Here is a 23971-nt window from a genome sequence, read left to right as displayed (position 1 = left end):
CCCCTAGACATCCCAGCTAGGAAATCCTAAGAGAAAATGAAGGGAGGAAAAATCAGGATCTACTGCCCTCTCCACTCCATCTTCAGATCTTAAATACAAATTTTAAAAGGTGATGACATAACTGCCCCTCTGGAGGAGGCCAATGTCTCAGGTTAGAATTCTGCCCAACTGGGACCACTTTTGTCTAAAAATCATAATATTGCTCTAATTAGAAACATATTGTCATGTTCTGCAGTTATCATGTTTAATTTTAGCCAGAACAACAGATGCGGGGGGCAATCTGGCTGTAGACTGTCAGGGGTGATTTCACTGAAACCTAATAGCTGAGCAGGTGTCCTCCCCCACCCCACACAAGTTCCACCAAAGAATACGCCAAACTTGTCATACCCGGAAATCCCTCTTCAAGCAAAGTGATTCCCGTTAACCAGCAGAATCTGAACCAGGTTTCCTAGTCTGTGAGGACAGAGATCCTATCACCAAGTCCACGTGAATTTCCCAGAGTACCTAGAAGGAGGTGGGGTACAGACTAATGATTGATCCAACTTGATTTCCACCTGTAATTGATTATCTTTGCCTTCTTGGACTGGAATTAGATGAATGTGTTGTCTAGTTGTTACCAAGTCTGCTAGACCCATGTTTAGTTTCCTATTTCCCTAGAATTCTCAGTTGCCTGAGAATTCTACTTGTTATTGGCTATTTTTCAGCTGAATCTATTCTAAGAAGATGCTTTATTCAAGCATTTTTGTGCATCTGGCTGTGGGTATTCACTCATCACATCAGATATTTCTAACAGTTTGAGTCGCAATCTAATACATTATTTCCTTATAAAAAGGTTTAAGATGAAATAATTTGGAGTTAAGTTTTATGATACTTCTTGGTATTATTTATAGTGCTCTGATATATAACAAAATCAGTACTGAAAATAAAGTTGTTATTCTTTAACAGTAAACATCTACTTGTAATTGTTTTATTCATTTGAATATAAAACTCAGGAAAATATTCTAAAACATCAAAGATAATACAAGGATTGTAATAGTGTTTTTTAATGCTCAACTTACCTCTTGTTGAGATATTTTTTCAAAAAAATATTTTACTTTAGAAAGGTTATACTTGAAATACTATATTCCACATATATTATCTTCCAAACTGAAATATTATTAATGCTTGGTCTTTGCTACCAAAAGTAGATACATGTTTACATCAAATACTTGTGGGCATATTATTTGCTACTCAGATATTAGTAATTTCTGGGACAATATTTGGTTTTTATATTCAGTCTGTGAATGCAGGTTGTCTAACAATTTGCATGAGACCATGGATCTCCTGTAATACTAGTAATAGTAACTTCGATTGTTATGTATATTTAAATACAGGTGGGTGGGATGCCAAAAAGCATCCTTCAATTATTTTAAAATAATTATATATTTCTCAAATGTGCATTTCTATAGCAAGTATTGGATATGAAAAGGGTTTTTTAATGTCAAGAATTTCTTTTTCTAGGAATTCTTATCACTTGGTATCGCGGAGTTGATTCTTTAGTCATAATTTTATTGACATGCATCTGTTAAATTATCTTGAAGAAAAAGTGAACATTTTCATGCTTCTTAAAGTGTAGTCATGTGATCACTTTAGTACAGCTTTCAGTTTGCCCAAGAGTCCTGCTCTGGTTTTTTTCCATAATTGGCTCTCATCCAGTTAATGTATGACCCCTTTTAGCCCTTGTAATATCTGTTCCATAATGAGAAGGAGGAAGGAAAAAAAACTGTTGAAACTCTATCACATAGTAACTGTAGCAAGAAGATGAGGTGGTTAAATGTAATATGTAGCATTACTAACCAGTGATGTGAAACATTCACTATAAGTCTACACTCCCAGGTCAGGGGGATGGGGAGAAATATTCCTTACCTTTTTCATCCATGTAAGAAAATAAATCTTAGGTTTTCATTATATGGAGGAAGGGAAAGGGTCATAAATTACAGATTAATATGTATTTTATAGTCTTTCCCCCTTTTCTCTGTTAATGGTATATAGTTGAGGCCATGCAATATGGATTAATTTAAACTACTTGAAAATCTGGTTATGTATTTTATGAAATCAGACATTTGTTTCTGGCGAGAAAACAAGGTATATTAATGGGATCAGCTTTATGGGCAGGACTCCAGCATTCTCATGTAATTTTCATGCAGGACAAATTCAAATTAGCAAAACATAAAATAATAGAGAAAGAGATTGTCTGGATATTTTAAATTTCAGCTGGGCAAAAGGCACTTTGACAGTGATTCTGATGAGAGGTTTGGTTTGTGTTCTTTTGTTTGTTTTGGCTGTGCTTTCAGATTCTCATCCATCTAGGCTTATCTTCAATCTGGAAAAGGCTGACAAATATCATTAAAGGAGAATTGGAACTCACATTGCATTATGACAAAAATAAGGAATTTCTTTTTGCTTTAAAATGAGTTCAGATTTTCATGATCAAAAGAAATACATGAAGGCACTAAGATAACTTTCAAACATGACTCCAGGACCGTTGGGAAATTTTAGAGAAAGTGGAAATGTTTTCATACAAATTAAGAAACATAATTGTACAGATTTTTATGAAGGGTAAATAATGAAAAGATTCTGGAAACTACAGAGTTGCAAATTTGATGTGAATTCCCGATAATAACCAAGAATAAATGCTCAGAAAAAAAACTGGACTGATTAAGAATCACATGAAGAATGAATGATCGAAAAGAAGCTTGAAAACAGATTGACGTAGAAAAGTTGGCCAATAGGACACAATAGTAAGAAAGAGCTTTCCTCAGAAGAGGTCACATGAAGAATTAGATTTCAACTTGGTTCCAGAGGACAGAGCATGAACCAAACTCTTGGGGGGAAAAAAAAAGAGTGATAGGTTTTCCAGACATTTGGGCTATTTGTATATGTAATGTGCTATAAAAGTAAGGATTACCCAGTCACTTGGAGTTTAAGCAGAAGTTGGATAAATACAGCTATGTTTTAAAATAATAACAACAACAACTTCTCCCCTCCTTCCTGCAAAACTTCCTGCCTTGTGTCAGATGAGGGAGATGACTTCTAATGTTATTGCTATTTGAATGCATGTCAGTTTATTTTATCTCAGTAAAATATTTACTTCCTGTTATCCCATTTTTAAACCATATATAATGTGTTCTTTAAATTTTTCTTTATAGTAATTTAGCTTTGATGGTGAGATTTTAAATTTATTAAGTCTAGATCATGACTTAGCACGTAATGGATAAATCACTGGATTTTTATATCTTCACAAATGATGCCACGAGAAAAAAGGATTTTTTTCTGTTTTTGTATTTTTTTTTTTTTTTTTGTCATTGGCTAGTCATATAGAGGTTCATATTGTTTCACACAAACTAGGAACATAGGAATTGCTGATACTCGACTTTATTATTTTCTTCTCTGAAAACGCACAAAAATGTAAAGAATGTGAGAATTGTGTTTTTGTTTTTTTTTTTTTTTTTTTGTCATTGGCTAGTCATATAGAGGTTCATATTGTTTCACACAAACTAGGAACATAGGAATTGCTGATACTCGACTTTATTATTTTCTTCTCTGAAAACGCACAAAAATGTAAAGAATGTGAGAATTGAAATGTAATTATTTTAAGGATATTTTTATGCTTGGGCTTGAAGCTGTTTTAGGCAGTGTTGGATAGTCTCCAGAAAAAAAAAAAAGTAAAAATCTTTATACGTTCACAGGATCATGGGATGCTGGCCACATGGTTGAAATTTCAAAGTTGGTTGCTGTGGCTCTTTCCCCTCTGAATTAACTGTAGCATTGAATACATTTTGAATCGTCTAAAGAAAAGTGCTACTTGCAAGTAGAAATCCTGCTGTGTATGATTTGTTTTGCCTCTGGAGAGCAGACACCACGGTACCCTGTCTTCTTTGGCAGGTAGTGTAATCAGGTAAATGAATTAGTAAGTTCCTGTCCTCCAAAAGAGGAGGCCATGGAAAACAGTGTGAGAAGGAAAAAAACTCTAGGCCAATTCTGATGATACTATCAAAAGAATTTTCTGATTTTTCTTGGGTGGGTCTCCAGGTAAAGGAAGAATTGGAATTGACTGCTGAACAGCTAGGCTTGTGTTGGTGTCTTCTTCTGAAACCAAAAATTCAGGGAGGAATAGGTGGGTGCTGTTTTAGTGGGGGACTGGGGGAAGAAGATAAAATATAAACATGTGAATTTTTGGATGCTTATGAGGCATTTATGAGGGCCTGTCAAATGAGATGCATGAGTCTGGCACGTACAAGAATTATCTTGGCTGTAGAAGACAAATTGAGAAATCTCTACATTTATGTGGTATTTAAAACTTTAGAAAAGTATTAGTTCATCTGGGAGAGTTTAGAGAGAGAGAAATGGAGGCTGACCTATAAAAAGGTAGATAGACAAGGTTCACCTATTTTTCTCCTAAAGGGATTTAATCAGAGAAAGGGACACAAAATTTGCCCAAGAAATCAATGACAAGAAGTCATATAATCTTGGGTTTACAAGATTATATGTGATTACAATCTATGTGTATATACATATACATATATATAATATAGCTGATGCTAGATTTTTCATAAATACTCCATCTACTGTAAATTTTGGTGCCCCTGAGTTGTTTTAGAAAATTTAGCACAATGTATTAAAATCACATGTTAGGAAATTTCATGGTCTCACCTACACAACTTTTATTTTGGAATTGAACTATGATTAAATTGCATCTAACTCTGGACTACAGTTTAATTATACTCAGTGCTTCTTAAGCCTTCATTTTTCCAAACTTTAGGGGAAAAAAAGTGCTTAAACTCTTCTCCAGACACTCCTGAATGGACCCAGGAGAACAAGTGAATTCCAATTCCAAGCTTGACGAGACTGGACAGATTACAGAGTTGAGAAGACTAGGTTGGAATGAAATACCAGCCATAGCATGAGCTTGGCAACCAAGGCACTGAGTCAGCTGCAGGAGGTGGGAATTGTGTTTGGGAGGCACACATACACACACACACAAACAGGCCAGCACATCAGGGTCGGGCTGTGTAGCAGAAGTCAGGAATGGATTGTGACGAGTGGAGCTTGGAAAGAAACCGTTGCCTTTGATGACGCCAGGACACCCACAGATGACAAGAAGCAGTCAAGACTCAAGTGACTCTCCCTTCCATTTGGGAAGTCCGTGGTGCCCAGAAGATCAGGACAGGGTCACAGTCACCAGTTCTGAATTCGATGACTAGATATAACAATACTGATCTCTCTACAGAAGCCACACTGGCATGTGGATCTCAACATCTGCCAAAGTGGACATCTCATCCCTGAATCCCAGTGAACCCTCTCCCCCTCTGTGGATGTGCTTGTTACTCTTCTCATTCACCCCGGAAAGCACTCAAGTTCATAACTTAAATGTCAATCAGTTCACATCCTTCTCCCCAAGAAACTCCTCGAAAGGCTTCCTTTTGCATTTATAGTAAAATCCATGACTTCAAAGGATGTTCACATTCAGATCCCTGATCTACCTTCCCCCCTCATATTATCCATGAGACCTCTTACTACCTTATGGACAACCAAGCTGTCACACAGTTAGATGCACTAACATCTCACCTTGGTTCTTTGACTTAGTTCCCTTTGCACAGAATGCACTAGACCCTACTCTTAAGGCAAGTCATGTTCTTCCCTCAGACTTTAGCATAAATGTCTCCTTGTCAGAGGGGTCTTACTGAAGGTCTTACTTAAAACACTTCCCCTCTTTTATCCCCTCAGCTCACTTTGTTCTCTGTAGTAGAATATTTACTACTATATGTTGACTTGCTGAATGTCTTCCTGTTCATTAGATTATGAACTCCATTAAGGGTAAAAATTATGGCATTTTTATTCACCATTATATTCCCAGTATTTGGCATGTGGGATATTAACATTAGCAATATTTACCAGAGGAATGCATAAGTACATGTAGAAGTGAATGAATGAATAAGTGAATGAATTAATAAAAAAAGGAAGAAATTTTCTCATTAACATCTGGCTTTTTAGTGCATGAACACCAGCCATCAGCCACAATAGTAAGGTTCAGGCAATCAACTTCTTTCTACAGTGTGTGAAACTACAAAATGTTGTTAACAGTCCTACTTCAGTAAGTAAAATGTCATGACAACATCTGTCCCTGGATTTTGATGTTTTTGAGACTTGATTTAGATTTTTTTTCGTATTGTTCTAAATTTTAAATTATGGTTGTGAGTATAGTTAATGCATTTATATCTTAATTGATGTAGAAACTTACTTCTATTTTCAACACGTTGTGTCCAACCAATAAAGAATAATTCATTTGTTTACTCCAGACTGAATGTGATTCAAATTTCACAACTTACTAAATTTCACTACTTCTTTCAGAATTAAGAAAACTTAATTGTTCTCTTTATCCTAGGAAATTACTTGAGAATTTCAACTTTAGTCTGAGTTTATTATTAAGAAGCAAGAAAAGATATGTTTGGACAGTAGATTCCACACTGGTTCTAGTTTTTAAAACTAGTTTGTTTTCATGTTAAATTTATATGAAAGTCCAAAAGAAATGAGTGTGGAAATTAGGCCAGTGTTTTGCTCTGGTATCAATAATATTTGTTGGGATAGTTGTTGTAAAGCATGCTAAAATCTGTGGTCTGAAGAGGAAAACAATATATCAAGTATTTTTCATTTCAATATAAATTTTCTTTAAAGTCACAAGTCATCTTGTGCTTGCAAAAGCACATGCTAAGTTATGTCCAGTATATAATAGGGACTTAAACGATGTTAAATAATGGAAAAGAGTCTTAAATCAAAATTCAAACACTGATGTAGCCAGTCCTTACTCTTCATGGTCCCAATACACATGGATCTCAGTTTCCCATGTAACACCCGTCCCCAAATGATGTAGCTCAAATTTCAGTTACCAGGGTATATTAACTGTGAATGATTGCACAGAGTAACACACTGCTGCTAGCTCTTCACTTCACAAATCACTATGTAAATAACAGATGCAAATCATGTTCACAAGTGGCCAATCATAGGTCAGTGTTTGGTCACATGCATCTATTATTCTGTCCACACACAGACAGGAAAATGTGTAGCAGTGTTACCTCCTGGCCTCCCAGGACATGTGACATTTGACAAAACAAATAATCAAGAGAGGCTTAGACAACAAAGATGAAATTTCAGTAAAAGAATGAAATATGATCACCCTGGCAGTGAAATGTGCACAGATGGAAGTGTGGATGAATACTACAGAAGGGTAGGGCATGTACGGCTGTGCATCCAGAGGGGCTTAATAAGGGTGAACTTAGCAACATAAGAGAAAAGGATGCGAGGGATGATAGGAAAGATAAAGATGTCCTAGAGGAAGTGACACTGGCAAAAAATCCATGTTAAAGGGATTCTCGGAGATAGTCATGACTTTGAAAATGCAAAGGATAAAATGTTGGAAGCTGATCCAAGCTTAGAAAAGAACACGACAATTCCCTAATACTTCTAAGATGCCCACTCTGTATCTTACGTATAAGCTACATTATGTTATGGGATGAAGGCCAGCACTGTTTAAACGACAGTTGAAGATTTTTTACAGTGCTATACAACACTTTAATTCTCAATGATTTTAGTGCTTTAAATTACAGTGTTATAAATAAATATTAATTTCACTATTTGTTTTCATTTCCCCATATATTTATAACTATTAGAAAGAGGTTTTAATGTTTTGGAGAAAAACTTTATAATCATAGAAAAAATTTTACTTTTCCCACTGATTATTAAGATCACTTCGTACAATTTCTGTTTGTCTTATTCACAGTCCAAGACTATTGTGGAAAGCAGGGACTGTCAGCACTAATTTCTTTACTTCGTCTGAGTGATCAAGAATCAAGTTCAGTATATTTTATCAGGTAACAGGTACTGGATGATTTCCAAATTATCACTAATCACACTTACATAAAAACAGTCTATAGTTTTGATATGTTTTGGAAGTTATGAATGACCTAAAATTAAAGACAATTACTAATAAAAAAGTTTTTAACATGAGCAGTAACTGATCAACATTTCAGGACTGATAAAAACTATAGAGTTTGGTCACATATAATTGGAAAATACATCATATTTCAACACTGCAGAAAAAGTAATTTAGGAAGCATAATTTAAGGTTTGAAAGTTATATGCAAAAGCTCTAACTTATTATTTTGAAAAAAAAAAAGCTCATCTACATGTTTGCCTGTCCCTAGAAAGATGTCATGATTTTGGGGAGAAATGTTATAAATTATTATCATAGCTCCTCCAGTCATAAATAAATTAATTGTGCTAGGATTTGCTCCAATTATAGGAGCAAAGGGCTAAATTAATAATGCATTTCAGTGTTAAAAAAGTACAAGTGGTGGCTTATATTAGCCTTTATATTAGCCTAAACTGAACCACAATCTGCTAAGCAGAGGAGAAACATTCTGTACCAGTCAGAGCCAAGGCTGGAAACAGAACAGAATTAATATGGTTTAAGAGATGTTAATGAAGGGTTTGAATAGAATTAGAAGAACCAACAAGGTTTGTTGAAGCAGACAGAGATTAGCAAAGTGAGAAGCCTTTCTTACCCTTGACCTAAAGGCTTAAATAAGAGAGGGCTTTAACAGCCCAGTGAAGGGATACAGGTTCCTGGGCTAGAGCCATGGTCCCAGACTATCCAGCCACTGCCCAAAATGTGGCCTAAAGAAGGAAGAGAAAAGAGCAAGAAACGCCCTGAATCTCCTACTCCCCCTGCCTGCAATCTCCCACCAGTGGATCCCATTGGCCGAAACCTACTGGCAGCAGCCAATCAAGAGAACCCATGATAAAATTAACTTCCCATGGCCCTACGCAGAGAAGAGAAAAAAGTTTAGTTCCAGGGCTATGTCAAACAGAATAACCATCAGAATAGCCAGCATCATAATAAAACCTTATCAATACAATTTTGTCCCACTAAATTCTGCTTCAGAAGCAGGATCTCAGGATTTGAAAGTAAGCTGAAGTTTAGTAAACTCTACTTGAATTCTGGGGAAAAAATATGTTTTATTACATATTTTTATTGTTTTATTACAATAATGTTAAAATCTCAAGGAGGTGTGATCCCCATTTTTCTATTTAATTTTGTTTAATCTGCATTTCCCACTTCATTTAAGCTATGTTTTACATACCTTTATTTTGAGAAACTTGTAGGCACCAACGTGGAGTGGTCAAAGATACATACAAAATGATTGAAATGTAGCACGGCGTTACAGAAAGGAGTGGGTTCCATGTTGCCTGCCCATTAAGAGGTGGTCAGGGGATGTCCTTCCGTGTGATTATTACAGGTGAACAGGCACCTGCCATCTCCCGAGAGATGAGGCAGTCTGTTCAGAGGTCAGGAAGCAGGAAGCAGCATGGTGCTTTCTTAAATCAGCAAGCAGTTCCGTATACTGGACACAATAAGAACGTGATGTGATACACACTTGAAGAACACCCTTCTGCAAAGGATTCTGCCTTTTGTGTCTTGAAAGTAACATTAGATTTTATATTTTCAGAAAAATGGAAAAACACAAAAGAGTGAGAACTAGGGGAGAACTAATTACTTTGAAATCGTGCTCTGCTGGTCAGATAGATTCTGGCTTCTATTCAAATGTTGGAGCCATTTAATTCAGGATTAAACTGTTTTTCACTCTGGGGGGAAAACATGAAAAAAAAAAACCCTAGAAATGGTGATTATGTTGTTTCTATAATAATAAATAATGGCTACTAAAATGTTTTACAATGACAGGGTCAAATATTTAATTAAGAACTATAAGGAGGAAGCTATAAATGTTGCACCAGACCACGTATTTGGCAATGGCTACAGCATCAGTCTTTAGGTATCCAGACAAAGTACGTAAAACGGTATGGACAAGCATGGTTGCCATTTGAAGCTACATATTTGCGTGAATCTGAGGTCAGATAATAATCAGATATTATTGGCCCTTGAGTCTGAGGTTGTTTCAATTCCTAGGGATTCAGATGCCTTCATAAGCTCTCACTCAGGCAGGGAACTTTCTTCCTTGGGGTCATTTAATGGTGGACTTTTGATTTGAGCTCACGTTAAACTAAGCTCATTGGGTCCTCAAACCCATTTCTTAGCCCAATCCTCAGTTCTCGTGTGTGTAGTAGAAATAGAGATTTCCAGCAACTGGCAGAATCCTCAAGTTGTTCTCTGACCAGTAGATATCTTGTTAGAAAGACTAAGGAATTCCTACTCTTCACCTAAATATTAACCCAAAGCCATTCTATGAACAGTCACAGCGATGAGGGACACCATCAAAGACTTGAAAAATGTGTGGGTAGGGAGTCCCATCACATCACCATCTAATTCTCCAGTTTAACAAACACCAAAGACAGATGAGCTTTGGAAACTGGAGATGGATTATGGACTATTTTCAACTTAGTCAGGTGGTGACAACAATTGCCATTGCTATTCCAGATGTTGGCCTTAAATGTAGTAAAACAGGAGTCGAGTAGGGATTATCCAGTGAGTCAGAGAGGAAGATTTAGGAGAAAAGAACAGAAGAGACAGGAAAAGAGGGCAAGAACCTCCTATACTGTCTGGCCAGGTTTACCCATAATAAATAGAGGAGGATGCTTTCTACTGGAGGGGTGGGGCGATATTAGTCCAGGAAGAATGGACACAACAAGATAGAAGAAGGTAAGTGACTTCATTACAACCTCTACCCCAAATGTGCAATGTTTCATATATTTCAAATATTTTCTCTTCCCTCTCCTTTCGTGAATTCAATTCCATGTAGGTAAAACTGCTTGTTATTGACCTATAGATTATTGAGGCTCTGCTCATTATTTTCTTAGCCTTTTTTTTTTCTCACTGAGTTTCAATTTGAATAATCACTATTGTACTGCACAGTGACTGTTGGGGTCTTTTCTTTTGCAAAGTCAACTGCAACTAAGCCCACCTGGAGAGGTTTTCATTTCTGTTACTATGTTTTCAGTTTGAGAACTTGCATTTGGTCCACTGTTATAGCTTCCATGGTTGTACTTAAATTCCTCATCTTTTCACTTGAGATATATATGTGTGTGTGTGTGTGTGTGTGTGTGTGTGTGTGTGTATTTTGGGTTGGCCAAAAAGTGCCTTTTAAGTAAAACTAAAGGACACATTTTTCATTTTCACAGAGAACTTTATTGAATAACCTATTCACCCTTTTGTTCTACTACCTTCTGCTATTTTTCGGGCAAGTTCATAATTCCATCTTCCAAAACTTTTTATCTTTTTGAGCAAAGAACTGTTCCAGGTGCATTTTACAGTCTTCCAGGGAATTGAAATTTTTTTCCATTAAGAGAATTTTGTAAAGACTGAAATAAATGGAAATCCAAAGGCGCAATGTCTGGTGAATACAGCAGATGAATCAGAACTTCCCAGCCAAGCTGTAACAGCTTTTGCCTTGTCATCAAAGAAACATGTGGTCTTGCGTTATCTTCATGGAAGATTATGCATTTTCTGTTGACTAATTCCAGACACTTTTCGTTGAGTGCCACTTTCAGTTGGTCTAATTGGGAGAAGTACTTGTTGGAATTAATCGTTTCATTTTCCAGAAGGAGCTCATAATAGAGGACTCCCAATCCCACCGTATACAAAACATCACCTTCTTTAGATGAAGATCGGCCTTTGGTGTGGTTGGCGGTGGTTCATTTCACTTGCCCTACGTTTTTTTCCATTCTACATTACTGTACAATATCCACTTTTCATCGCCCGTCACAATTTGTTTGAAAAACGGAACGTTTGCATTACGTTTAAGTAGAGAATCGCATGTGGAAATACAGTCAAGAAGGTTTTTTCACTTAATTTGTGTGGAACCCAAACATCAAAGGGATTAACATAACCAAGCTGGTGCAAATGATTTTCAATGATTGATTAGGATATTTTGAGTATGTCGGCTATCCTCCCGCATGGTATAACGTTGATTGATCTCAATTAATGTCTCAATTGGATCACTATCATCTTCAACTTGTCTACCCTACACTGGAGCATCGTCCAGTGAGAAATCTCCAGGATGAACCTTCTCAAACCATTTTTGACATGCTCAATCTGTCATGGCACCTTCTCCATGCACTGCACAAATCTTGTTTCTTTTCAATTCAGTTGCATTTTTACCTTTCTTAAAATCATAAAGCATAATATGCTGAAAATGTTGGTTTTTTCTTCCATCTTCATTATTAAAATGGCTACACAAAAATTCACCAATTTTGATAAGTTTTTGTTTCTTTTAATGCACACTGATATGACAGCTGTCACAATACAGTCTAACAAAAGTTTTTCTAATGAAGCTAAACACAACTAAGCACTACTAGAGCCATCTTACAGAAAAAAAACAAAAGAACATTTTGGCCCACCCAATATATATACACACACACATATATACATAATGATGTAATTATATAATATATATATAATCTTCTTTATGTTTTAAACATATCTTAATAAATGTTTTAAAGCCATTGCCTGCTAGAGGCTCACCTTTTACTCCTTCTTCTCATGTCCAGTAATTTACAATGTTTAGATTGTTAGGAGCCTATTTTTATTTTCCTTTCAAGATGACAGGTGTGTTGGCTTTGGTTCTGGAAGGCAGTTGCTAAGCTGGCAGATGAACTTGGTCCTTGCTTGTTAGTTTCTACAGTATACATCACTCCTGGTCCAGAGCCTACTTCCCTCTCATCCGTGACTATCCTGAGTACGCAGTTAAATGTCTGAGTTGTTCACTGTGTTCTCTCCACTCTGGGTCTTTAGAAATCTCACATTTCCTGACATGTGAGGTGTCTAACTCTGTTCAGCTCACAGCTCCCTTGCTGGTTGTTTTTCTGCAGACCTCACATCATCTCCCCTAGCCGTGCACAGTTAACATCTGGATCGAAATATTGAGGGGAGTTCCTAGGCAGATTTCTAGATCACTTGCTCTGAATGACTTTCTTCTATGTGGTATTGCACCTTACGCTCTCCATCTATCTCAACAGTCTGCTTTTTCTTGTTTTGTTGAGATATTGTCTAAATATTCTGCAAAATACAGACAGAATTATTAAGGCAAATCTGCAGTACAAGTATATAATTTTGATAAAGAAAATTATAAAGGATATAAGGAAAATTATACATTGATAAAGAAATGGTATAAAAATAAGAAATTAATTAAAATATACATTATATGTATATATATATATAGAGAGAGAGAGAGAGAGAGAGAAGTATAGTTGAGTTACAATATTGTGTTAGTTTCAGGTGTACAGCACAGTGATTCAGTTATACATATATATCTATATATTCTACATACAAATATAGACAAAGAAGGAAATATGGGTAGCTGATGAAGTTTCTGGAGTGTTTGTTACATGGTAGGTAAAGAGCCAGAGCATTGACATTCTGGTGAGGCATTAAAGTTATATCAGTAGCTCTGCCAGTTATCCATAGGGATGACTTTTCTCCCTGTAAGTGCCATAGAAATAGTTGAATATAGTTAAAAATGAATGTATTAATTTTTGGCAACAAACTATTAAAAGAATATAGACATCATTTTATGTACTTATAATATCTCAGAACATTCAACCAGACTTGTGTAATAAGCCAGACTTGTGGCATCAGTTTAAAAGGTATCATTGAATATTGATTTAGACTCAGGATTTTAATATTAAATTGTGTTAAATGTATATTTAATATCAAAACATTTAAGAAAACATAAGGTTCACTGCATTTATAGGCTCTTTTTGTTATATTTTTCAAAAAATATTCAGTGCTTATAGATTTTATTTACAGTTTGGTTGGTCACACAATTGAGATACTTTAAAAGGAAGTAGAATATGATAACCATAAATTGTGCTTTGTCACCTACAAATTAGCACTAGCCATGTATCTCTACAAGGATTAAATTATGATCTGCTGTAGAGCTGCTGACCTTCAACACCCCCTGAAAGGAGCTAAGGGTGGAGAGCAGAAATGAGGCACTCTGTGTTCTGGGAAAAACTGGCAGAACAGGTCTTCAGATAGTTAGATATTTTCAGGAGACAATTTTATGAGTCCAATTCTTGCATCTCCTCATATCTAGAAAAGCACTAAAATCTTTCATGGTGACATCTGCTCCTCGTGAAAAGCAGTAACCTTCACAAGACTAGCAGAAACCTTCTGCAAAAAATATGTGCTTGATTGCATGTACTCCCCCTTCCCTAAAATCACATATATACGGACCTTCCCTGCAACCACTTTGGAGCAGTTCCTCAGAGCTATGTGAAATGCTGTCTTCCAGACTATAGTCCTCATTTTGCCCCAAATAAAACTTAACTCACAACTCTCACGTCATGCTTTTGTTTTCTCAGTTGACAGCTTAAAATGTTCAGATGAGTTTAAATAAAGTTTATAAATGAAACCAAACAATCAAGGCTCTACTTAAAACTATGCTTAAAATTAGCTAGATTTATAAATAGAATAAAATTTGAAAGCTGAACTTAAAAAGCTTAAATAATATCAAATTATATCCTAAAAAAGCATCAAATTGATACTCTTTAGTGCACAGAACCTGTCATCAAGGACACTTAAAATCTGATTAACACCGCTTATACAGCACTCTATGTATTTACAAATGTAATAATTTTATATTTGTTTAATTAATTTCTGTCCCTCTTATTGACTCTAAGTTTCATGAAGGCAAGACCAGGTTGGTTTTTGCTCTTATTCAGTCCCCAAGGGGAGTACTCAGAGTAGGCCTTCAAAATGTATTTTTAGATATGATGAATAAATTTTAACATCACTTTTCCAATGTGAATGAAAAATGTTGCCTGCCATATCAGTAAACAAAAGATGTTGCAGCCATCAAGCCAGCAGCCACCCCCAGCTGTGCACCCTGATGGGATTCAGGATGAAGAAAAGCAGGATATTGGCCCTAGAGAGCTGAGGTGCATATCAAAGGAATGCTTTTGATTAGCCCAGACTTTGTATCTTACCATACATAGAAAAGCGCTAAATTCATTAACTAGAGATGTTTGGTTTTCTTTAATTAACAGTAATATTTTGATGTTCTAATGACCTGGTTTTTGTTGCAAAACTCCTATGTATCCTGGCTCCTCCCTGATCTCTTCAGAGAAGTCCTTCAGAGCTCTCTGAGATGCTATTTCCCGGGCTTGAAGTCTTCAGCAAGTCCACCAAATAGAACATAGGTCTCAACTTTTAGGTTGTGTCTTTTTTTCAATCGACATAATTATACAAGTCTGAATAATCTTTGTATTTAAGTAAACATTGATATAAGTGTAAAAGTAATGCAGATGTTCCATTTAATTTTCAGGTAAAATATAGAACATAAAAATTTGGGGCCTTACATCAAGGCAGCTTCAGGTACTTTCTTCTAATACTAGAGTATCTGACACTTACCTCCTCCCCTGTCTGCTTCTGTGGGAAAGGGCGAAGGTCCTAAAGCAGAACCATGGTTGATGTAGGTAAGGACTTTCTGGAGGAGTAGAGGCCAGAGGAAGGCTGCAGGGGGCTGGCTGCAGTTGATTAAAGAGGGTGGCTGTGATAGGAAGATACTGAGAATAGGGGTGTAGACAGCACTGAGACTGCTTTTTTTATGGGCTATTTTTTAAAAAAATGATGGTGATTGGTCCTATTTACATTCTTATAGATAAAGAGATGGCCCAGGCAAAAAGGAAACGTTAATGTTGTGTTACCTCCATGGAGTGGATGGCCTGGTGTGTGTTCTGGAGGACTTAACCTTGGATATGAGGAGAGGGAATGTTTCCTCTAAAACAAGAGGAAAAGATGAGAGTGGATGCAAATATATGTAAATGTACACAGGTGACACAGGGGATACTGGGGCAATGCAATTTTAGGCTATCTTACTGCCCCTTCCTCTTTCTCAAATCCTCCTAATTCATTCAAGGTTGCCTGAAATTCTGGTTTTTAGATATAAGACTCTAACTTCTCAAGGTTTGAAATGAAATTTTTCTTTATTAGTCATTTTTATCTTAGTTTGAATACTTTTTAGAAATATTCCTACTAGAATTTTTGAACATGACTGGTTTAACTAATGAGCATCAGAACCACATGTAGTGGGGAACACTTATTTCTAGAATATCTATAACAGTTTATCCTAGAAAAAATGGAAGGTAGCATAGAGACAGTTGAAGGACATCAACTGAGACCAAGCAGTGTCTCTTTCAGCTGACCCGTGTTTTCCAGAGTGCCTACATTATATCGATTCTCAATGAATATTTGTTCCATTATTGAGATAGGAAACAGTTCCTTGACAGTTTTATGAGGTAGACAAGAAGGCTGTGAAAGGTGATATATGCAAAAAGTGTGGAGTCAAATGTATAGTAAAAAGAAATATGCAGAAAGCAAAGAGCAAATGTGTAGTACAAAGAAAGAGCAAAAGAGGTAGAAAAAGGTAGAAACCACAAAGACAATTTCTGTTTTACCCATACTCCTCAGCAATAATACCTAAGAACTCTTAACAAGTGCTCCATCCACTTTATACCTCCTGATTTACAGATTCCACGATGGAGCTGGGAACCCTGGGGCACGTTCGTCACAAGGCCATGACTGGTACTTGAGTTTCCACTTGGCTCTGAGCCATTGATTTGGGCTGTCCCCCTCAGGACACACCAGAGATTTCTAGGCAAACCTAGCCAACATTTGACTACTTTTCTGATCATCAATCTTCCATTTTAAGTATAAGGGTCTGAAAGTAAATATTAATCACCTTTTCCTGGAAAGATGAAAACATCAAAGGTTCAGAGAGAATGGGCTGGAATGACAGAGGGAAACATTAGGAAATGACTCTGCAGGATGAACCCCCAAGGATCCTAACACATGATTCTCTTTTCATAAGACTCAGATTCTATATTTTGTTCTTACCCAAGCTCATCACTCTCTATAATACAATGATAGGTAACACTCCCAATCCTCACTGTTGGTAAATAGACTTATGTTAACATAAATCCATTGGGAAATTTTAGATTATGAGCAACGTGATAAAATCCTGTATTTTAAAAATGGAATATTTCCCCTTTCACGTAAACCCATGGAAGGCAAAGCATGTTTCTGTCTTATTCACAGATGTAGCCTCAGCGTCTAGCATAGTGCCTGACTCGAGAAATTGTCAGTAAATATTTGATGAATAAATGAATGAATGAGCTATATTTCATAAAATCAAATCAGTCAACCTCATAAGCCAGCAACTGTGCTAAGTACTAAAAGGAATACAAAAAATGTGTATCCTGTCTACTTTATGGTGTACTAGGAAGAACATAAGAATTATGGAGATGGGAGATATGGAGATGGGAGATATGAAGCTGGAGACCCTGGCATTTAACAAGACTCTTAACATACTTGAGACTCTGCTCCTTGATCTGTGAAATAGGGACCAATATGCTGAGTCTGACTGACATCCCATGAATATTAAATGATGTATGTTACTATTTCCAAGAATTTTCCTCCAGTGGTAGATGGAATTATTTTCCCCAATATTTTTACTCCCTCCTCTCTTTACAATAGCATCATGCATCCCTTTCCCGATACACTATTGGCGACTTGTTTTGGCCAAGGTGAAATTCCACTCCTGTTGCACAGGCAGTTAGCAGCAGAAGCTTCTAGAAGCAACACATTTCAGCTTTAGCTCATGTTCTCTACCATGTCTCAAGCAAGGCCATTCCTGCAGCCTGATTCCCAGAATAAAAAGGAGGCAGAGCAGTCCTGATCCTGACTCATAGCCAGAAGCAAAGACACAGCAGCCTACCTGCAGCTGCTGTGTCTAGTGTGAAAATATATAGTTACTGTGGTGAAGCTCTGCGTTTTTGAGCTCATTTGTCAGGCAGCATGAGCTCCTGAAATCTGACTAATGGGGTCCTTCAACCACAAAGGTGAGGAAATGTGTGCCCCTCCCTCTCCAGGGAATAATTTACACTGGACAGTTGAGGCCCAGAAGTCCTTTAAAGTCTTGTGCTCTCAAATAGCTAGTCCATTATATTTGCTTTTGTTTAGGTATAAACAGTGTTTCAAAATCACAGTAATGTCATGGTCCCTTCTAGGGAGGTTTCCAAATATGTGTACAAGTGGAACATCACAGTTCTTGTAAGATTCACAACTCAGTGAAACTGTGGTGTATGGAAGATTTTTTGTTTTTCCTAAAATAGAATAAGTCTGTACTTACAACTTTTTTAAATGTAAAAGTAAGCATTTTGTAATGTGAAACTTAGGAGATAGCTTGATTTTAAAAGTATGTATGCAGAAAAAGACATAACTTACATATATAAGCCGGGCTGAACAGGGCTGGCTGGCAGGCATGTATATACGTGCATGCTAACAAGGATGCATGTTAGTGTAAATTATTCGGTGGTGACCTTTTTCTTATTCTTAGGATTTGTCATCGTGTCATCTCCATAGAAAAGTAGAGTTTCAACAGTTTTTCATTAGAAATAAACTATTTTCAAGTATCAATAACAAATGAGACCTGGGTATTCCCAGAGCTTGGAGTCAGCTAAGCCTGTGTGGAAGCCTGATTCTGCTTTGTTGTTTGACACTTTTTTTCTTTTTAGCATTTTGACAATGGACAGTTTTCTTTTCTTTTCTTTTTTTCTGGTTTAAAAGTTTTATTGAGGTATAACTGACACACAATAACTGCACACATTTAAGTGTACAATTTGAGGTTTTCACATGTATATATACCCATTAAACCATAAGCAAAATCAATAAAATAAGCATCCATTTCCCCCCAAGTGTTCTCATGCCCCTTTAATATCTCCCTCTAGATACTATCCACTCCTTCCACCCCTACCATCCTCAGGCAATCACTAATTTGGTTTCTATCATTAAAGATTTGAGGGTATTTTCCAGAATTTTGTAGTAAATGAAATCATAGGGCATGTATTCTTTTTCGGTTTGATTTTTGTCATTCAACAAAGTTATTTTAGGATTCACTCATGTTTTTATGTGTATAAGTACTTCATTTCTTTTTTATTGCTGTATAGTATTCTTTTTCAAAAATATTTTTATACAATTTTTAAAGGTTAATTTCCATTTATAGTTATTACAGAATATTGGCTCTATTCCCCAAGCTGTACATACATCCTTGAGACTATCTTACATCCAATAGTTGGTGCCTCCCGCTCCCCCACCCTTATAATCCCCTTCCCCACTTCCCTCTCCCTGCTGGTAAGCACTAGTTTGTTCTTTATATCTGTGAGTATACTTCTTTTTTGTTATAATCAATAGTTCGTAGTATTTTTTAGATTCCACATGTAAGTGATATCATATAGTATTTGTCTTTTCTCTGTCTGACTTGTCACTTAGCATAACACCATCCAGCTCCATCTGTATTGCTGCAAATGGCAAAATTTCATTCTTTTTATGACTGAGTAGTATTCTATTGTATATCACATCTTCTTTATCCATTCATCAGTTGATGGGCACTCAGGTTGATTCCATATCTTGGCTGTTGTAAATAATGTTGCTATGAACATAGGGATGCATGTATCTTTTTGAATTAGTATTTTTATTTTTATCTTTTTGTCTATATACCCAGGGATGGAACTGCTGAGTCATATAGTGGTTCTATTTTTAGTTTTTTGAGAAACCTCCATACTGTTTTCCACAGTGGCTGCACCAACTTACATTCCCACCAACAGTGTATGAGGGTTCCCTTTTCTCTACATCCTGGTCAACATTTGTTATTTGTGTTCTTTTTGATGATAGTCATTCTAACAGATGTGAGGTGATATCTCATTTTGGTTTTGATTTGCATTTCCTTAATGATTAACGATGTTGAGCATCTTTTCATGTTTCTGTTGGCCATCTGCATTTCCTCTTGGAAAAATATCTATTCAGTTCTTCTGCCCATTTTTTAATTGGGTTTTTTTTTTTGACATTGAGTTGTATGAGCTGTTTATATATGTTGGATATTAATCCCTGATCAGTCATTTGCAAATCTTTTCTCCCAGTCAGTAGGTTGTCTTCTTGTTTTGTTGATGGTTTCCTTTGCTGTGCAAAACCTTTCAAGTTTAATTATGTCCCATTGTTTATTTTTGCTTTTATTTCCTTTACCTTGGGAGACAGATCCAAAAAAATATTGCTGCCATTTATATTACAGAGTGTCTGCATGTTTTCCTCTAGGAGTTTTATAGTATCTGGGCTTACATTTAGGTATTTAATCTATTTTAAGTTGATAGCAATACAATATTACTTCAGGAAACAAGAAAAATCTCAAATAAACAACCTAAACTTATGCCTAAAGGAACTAGAGGAAGAAGAACAAACAGAACCCAAAGTTAGTGGAAGGTAAGAAATCATAAAGATCAGAGCAGAAATAAATTAAATAGAGACTTATAAAAAAAAGAAAAGATCAAGGAAATTAAAAACTGGTTCCTTGAAAAGGTAAACAAAACTGTTAAACTTTTAGACAGATTCATTAAAAAAAAAAGGGGGAGAGGGCCCAAATTAATAAAATCAGAAATGAAAAAGGAAAACTTATACCCAAGACCACAGAAACACAAAGAACCATAAGAGACTACTCTGAGCAACTATATACCAATAAAATGGACAACCTAACAGAAATGAACAAATTCTTAGAAATGTACAATCTCCCAAGACTGAACCAGGAAGAAATAGAAAATATGAACAGAGCGATTACCAGTACTGAAATTGAATCAGTAATTTAAAAACACCAAACATACAAAAGTTCAGGATCAGGTATCTTCACAGGTGAGTTCTATCAAACATTTAGAGAAGAGTTAACACTTGTCCTTCTGAAACTTTTCCAAAAAAATTGCAGAGGAAGGAACACTTCCAAACTCATTCTATGAGGCCACCATCACCTTGATACCAAAACCAAAGATATCACAAAAAAAAGAAACTTACAGGCCAATATCACTGAGGAACATAGATGCAAAAATCCTCAGCAGAATACTGGCAAACTGACTCCAACAGCACATTAAAAGGATCATACACCACGATCAAGTGGAGTTTATCCCAGGAATGCAAGAATTTTTCAATACCCACAAATCAATCAATGTGATACACCACATTAACAAATTGAAGGAAAAAACCCCATGATCATCTCAATAGATGCAGAAAAATCTTTTGACAAAATTCAACATTGATTTATGATTAAAAATTCTCCAGAAAGTGGGTATAGAGGGGAAGTACCTCAACATAATAAAGGTTACATATGACAAACCCACAGCTAATATCATACTCAATGGTGAAAAGCTGAAAGTATTTCCTCTAAAATCAGGAACAAGACAAGAATGCCCACTCTTGCAACTTTTATTCAACAGTTTTGGAAGTCCTAGCCATGGCAATCAGAGAAGAAAAAGAAATAAAAGGAATCCAACTTGGAAAGGAAGAAGTAAAACTGTCACTGTTTGCAGATGACATGATATTATACATAGAAAATCCTAAAGGCACCACCAGAAAACTACTAGAGCTCATCAATGAATTTGGTAATGTTGCAGGATACAAGATTACTATACAGAAATCTATTGCATTTCTATACAATAACAATGAAATATCAGAAAGAGGAATTAAGGAAAACAATCTCATATACCATCACATCAAAAAGAATACAATACCTAGGAATAAACCTACCTAAGGAGGCAATATACCTGTAATCAGAAAACTATAAGACACTGATGAAAGAAACTGAAGACAACATAAACAGATGGAAATACATGCCATGTTCTTGGATTGGAAGAATGAATACTATTAAAATGACCATATTACCTAAGGCAACCTGCAGAATCTGCAATCCTATATCAATGGCATTTTTCACAGAACTAGAGCAAATAATTCTAAAATTTGTAGGGAAACACAAAAGACCCTGAACAGCCAAAATAATCTTGAGAAAGAAGAATCATGCATCCTGACTTCAGACTATACTACAAGGCTACAGTAATCAAAACAGTATGGTATTTGCACAAAAACTATTAGATTGATGGAACAAGAGAGAAAGGTTGAAATAAACCTACATGCTTATGGACAATTAATCTACAACACAGGAAGCAAGAATATACAATGGAAAAAAGCCAATCTATTCAATAAGTAGTGCTGGAAAAACTGGACAGCTACATGTAAAAGAATGAAATGAGAACATTCTCTAACACCATATACAGTTTCCTTATCTAAGCCTCAGTTTTCTCATCTGTAAAAATGCAGCAACTCAAGCATACCCCATAGATTTGTTTTGAAGCTTAAAAAATTAACATGTTTCCTTAGACAATTTTTTTTGTATCACAGGCACAGAGTGAATGATATTTTTTTTTCCCTTTCCTTAACATAAAAGCCCTGTATTTTGTGGTTCTTGTATCTATTTCTAAGTGTTCGCCTATATACTATCACATTTCATCTTCACAATAGCATTCTCAGAATAAAACATATTATGTTTTTTTTTTACAGATAAGGGAATTGAGACACAGAAGGACTAAATCTTGCTTTAGCTTTTATAGAACTTTTGTGAGGGGTCCTAGAGTATGATGATTAGAATGACTGTCATTTAAGAAGCTGCAATTGTGAACCACAGCATTCTAGATAACTCTGGTCAAAATCGTGAAAAGTTGCATTTATAGAAGACAGCTGGCATTTTTGGCCTGCCCTGTGATCTCAGAAAGTTCCTTCAATACCCCAAGATCCAATTTCTTCACTTGTGAAACATGAATAATCAAGAACAGCTATTTCATGGGTTAATTGTAAGGATTCAGTGGACACATGTTTGTGGAACATTTAACACAATGTCGGCTTCTAGGAAGCATTTAATAAAGTTACCTATCTTCATAAATATTGGCTACTTAAAATGAAAAAAATGAATCCTTATTTTTATTTGTATTTTGTCTTCCTGGCTTTTTTGACAAACTGCTAGGTATGCATAAACATTTATCAGTTTGAAGTCATCTCTTTTTGTAAAATGTATTAAAGTGTATGTAGGACAATGATGTTTGATGTAAGTTTTCTCTAGATGGTGAGATTATAGGTTATTTTTAGTTTATTCTATTGCTTATTAATATTTTATGTAATTCTGATAAATATGTATTAATTTTATAATAAAATAATTATTATATTGTACAACAGATTTTCAATTAAGAAGGTTTGAAAACCAGAATACACTGCTATAGGGCTCAAAGGTGAGTAATACAAGGACAGATTAAAAATGCTCAAGACTAATTTCAACATATCATAAGGTCAGCAAATCCATATTCCCAGATGATCCTCTTGAGAATTTCAAATGTTTGAGTGACCTTTTTTTAGAACTGATTGAATTGTTGTTATTTTCACCGCTTAACATGGCTAATGAGTGACTATAACAGGGAAAGTATTAGCTCTGCCATTTTCTTGTTGTTTTTCTTTTATTTTTGTGGTATCTTTAGGTCATACTTTATTGCCAGAAACTTTTTTTTTTTTGGTTGCTTGCCCAAGTTTTGAGCATTTGTGTTTTTAAAATTTGAAAATATAGTTCATAAATAAAGCCATTCAACCAGGCACAGAGAAGCTACATCACAGTGCACTTAAATCAACAAATAAGTGAGGAAGCTCTTGTGACAACTTTCCTTCATGAAGTGCTCACCTTCCCTTGGAGGGAGTGCATCATAGATGGTGGAAGACAGGTTTACCTGGCAGAGGGTGAGGAACCCTGACAATACAAACATCAGTGATGTTTCATGCCTTTTTAACTTTTTAAATTAATATGTGTATGTATGTATAGCAATTGTATGTGTGTATATATATATATATATATATATATATATATATATATATATATCTTACTGAAACAGTAGAAAATCATGCTTACACTTTCAGATGTGGGCACTTCACTTTGGAAACTATTGTGATGAATAATTATTGAGCATCTACTATGTTCCAGGCACTGTACTAGATACTAAGACACTTTGCAAGTCAGATGAAAAAGGCAGTTGGCAAAAAGAGAAGCAGGAGATGAAAGAATATCAAAATGGG

Source organism: Lipotes vexillifer, unplaced genomic scaffold, assembly GCF_000442215.2.
Source record: "Lipotes vexillifer unplaced genomic scaffold, Lipotes_vexillifer_v1.1 scaffold1539, whole genome shotgun sequence".
NCBI classification, from domain to species: Eukaryota; Metazoa; Chordata; class Mammalia; order Artiodactyla; family Lipotidae; genus Lipotes; species Lipotes vexillifer.
The sequence above is the reverse complement of the archived record's forward strand: the minus strand, read 5'-3'. Positions refer to the sequence as shown.